Source organism: Notothenia coriiceps, unplaced genomic scaffold, assembly GCF_000735185.1.
Source record: "Notothenia coriiceps isolate Sejong01 unplaced genomic scaffold, NC01 NC01_scaffold00015795, whole genome shotgun sequence".
NCBI lineage: Eukaryota > Metazoa > Chordata > Actinopteri > Perciformes > Nototheniidae > Notothenia > Notothenia coriiceps.
This window is the reverse complement of record NW_011348496.1, coordinates 87,574-90,801: the sequence shown is the minus strand read 5'-3', so window position 1 is coordinate 90,801 and position 3,228 is coordinate 87,574.

Here is a 3,228-nt window from a genome sequence, read left to right as displayed (position 1 = left end):
AGCGCAAGAACACTGGTGATTTTAATGACTGCCGAAGGCATACAAAACCACGCCTGACGCAGTGTGGTCGTTACTTGGCAGTACCAAGCGTTCGTTCGCGAGGCTCCTGGGGATAAAATCCTGTCGTCAGACCAACAAAATCAAGTGAATCTCCAGAGCCTGACACAAGTGTGGTTGTTTACTTGCGCGAGTCGCCAGATTGCTGTCAAGCAAGTTGCCCACTGATAGTTCCGTCCACACTTGCGCGTACTCCTGTAACAATCTCCGCGTTTTATGGTTTAAGGTAACAAACGAAAAAAATTTACATGAGAAGTTAAAACCGAAAAATTTTATACAGTATCGACATATATTATAGTTCCGTCGTTATGTATCGCTACACTACTCTGTTTGGTTTATGTTAGGATTACGAGTATAGAGAATCCCAAATCCAACATATAGCATCCTTACGACTACAGTAGGTAGGAGTGGAGCATTTGAGGTCGTGCTCCACTACTGAAGTTCTCCAAGGGACTTTCGCGGTTACATATACTCTGTATTTGTGTGTACAACAAGCATTTAGGACGGTACTCAGGGTCACTGAATTCTTCAACTTTGTACAAGGTTACATCCTGGTCATCTTCTTCTGCATTACAGAGGAAGTATCGCCACTACTGTAACAAACTTCTCGTAAGTCAAAAGATAGTCCCGACCGAATTAATACCACACACAAACACATACACACGTATTTTCTTTAACGTGTAAGAGTGGCGTCCACACATGTCCACACCAAACAAGGTGACAACAAAGGTGCCTTTAACGAAAAGAGTCTTTCAAGACATCCACGGTTGTTTTGTTAAAGAGTAAAGCAGAATTAAGTGTTGAACAGTGTCGTGTAATGTAAAAATTCTCCGTCTGCTACATAAAAGTAAGAACACCTGTCGTCGGTGAAACGCCCCTCCTTACTGCAGAACGTCTCTCATGAACAAGAACATGCCGATCTAGATCCCTCCGCTTCGCGTTGGGCTCCTGATCAGCCTGTCGGTGTTATTTTCCCCATAATGACCGCGCCGCTGCACATTATCCCGCTTATTACATGGCCACATTCTCAACAAAGTAACGACATTACTCCCAATATTAATTGAAATGCTTTCGTGGATTTAGAAAATTATTTTATTGATTTGAAAAATATGCATCCGCTAAGAAAAATAGTCCGTTGTTACTGTTTGAACTAACGTAGCAACGGCAGGAACTGCTTCGATAGCGTTATTGAGGAGCTTTTTGATTACAGATTTGAAAACATCGTTGCTTGCTTTAAAAGTAGCACAAATTGTGCTACAAATTAGTATTTAGATATCCCTGCCCAAATGCCAAAATAACTGGCAACTGAATACGTGTCGCCGTCTCATGTCTATGTCTGGACCGCTGCGTAAAAAAGAGGGTTTCTGCCCGTTACTTCTCCACTGTTTTTTAACGGACGTTGTCTGATTATATAATCATATGCGCAGGCCGCTAGTTTCTGTTGATCTCCAGATTAACAGCAGCATGAGAATAACCTGCCGAAAGTGCCGATGCTCCATGGCGGAGGCTCCGCTAGAGATTGCCGGGATTTGCGTTTTTACCCCCTTAATGTCTGACCAATGGTTGAACAGCATTTCCGAGCACATGACTTGTGTTTAAAGTTTTAAATTCAAACCAAACCTTCTGAAAAATGAAACAATGTAACAAACTGTGGTCTGGTGCGCACCAGAGAGCGGACTATTAGGTGTGAATGCACCCTTAATGTTCAAAAAGTTCTTTATTTTTCACATACTGCCTGCGCTGCAGCACCTCTTTTCACCCTCTGTCTGAAACCAGAGCCCAGTATCAAACAGGAACAGTTTCCTGTTAAGCCCCATGCTATCTAGACCAGTGTCATGCCACGATAAGAATCAGAAAACCTTTATTCGTCCCACAGAGGGGAGATTTCAATGGTTACAGATGGAAACTGAGCAAAAGAAAACAACCCTGATGTTCAAATTGAAGTGCAGAAAACAGATGTCTGTTCAGTATTGTCATTATAAGTTTAAGGATTTGTGCTGATCTGGGCATACATTAGGTCTAAGTTGATATTGTTATCTTTCAGGTAATTTTTCAGAGTAGTCCAAACTTAATGTAATGTGTAGAGTAACTAAGTAACTTTCAGCAGTGATACATTAAGTAAAGTAACGCACTTTTTAAAAGTAACTAGTAATGTGTAATACATTTTTTTGTTTTGTTACCTATCTATGTCATTTCAATGTTGCAAAGCATGTGGGAAAGAAGCTTATGACATTAACAGTGAAATTGACAGCTAGGTACACAGAAATAGCAATGACAACTAAGCTCAGCATAAGGTTGTGGGTAATCGAAACTAAAACACAGCAGCTGAATCTGAAGCACAATGCAATACATTGTAGACAGTTGAAACTGACATATATCGCCGCAGAGGTTTCCTTTTAGAGTGATTGCCTCAGCAGCCAAGCCAATCCTGTGACGGGGTTGTTCTCTGATTGGCTGCTGTCAAATGTCCGTCCGTCATCACACTGCCTTCTCTGCTGTGACGAGATGTTTGGGTTGGTTCTAATGAACAACACGGTGAGCTCGGATTCACAGCTTTATATGACTGAACAGACAGAAATATGACTTATCCACAATGACATCACTTTGACTAGAGGCAGATTGTATGGATCTCTTATTTCTCTTTATCTCTTATGTGTTTATAAAGGATATACAGTTCTTCTTGTTTTGTGAAATAAATCATTAATGCGGATTTTTAGATATATGATGATGTATTATGTAATAATTTATAAAGATGGTTAAATAGATGCATTACATTTTTGTGGACAGCTCTTCAGGTTGCTTCTTTCCATCTCTTTATGATTATTATTTTCAGATGTTTATATAATTTTAAATGGAGTAGTAATAATGATCCCCTTTCAATCACATTAGTGTGCATGAAAAGTGACAGGTGGGCCCGCCCCCAATTATGCTAATGAGCCAAGTCCCGCCTCACTTTTGTTCGAGGTGGATGTCACACCTAGGTGTGATATCACACGTAGGTGTGAGATCCTTTGATGTGAGGGGTGAGGTGTCATCACACGTAGGTGTGAAATGCCCCCCTGTGTAGCGCCTTTGTTGTCTAATCCTTTGATGTGAGGGTTGAGGTGTTATAACAGGTAGGTGTGATTTCACACCGGTGTGTTATAAGCCTCTGATGTTAATCTAGGTGTT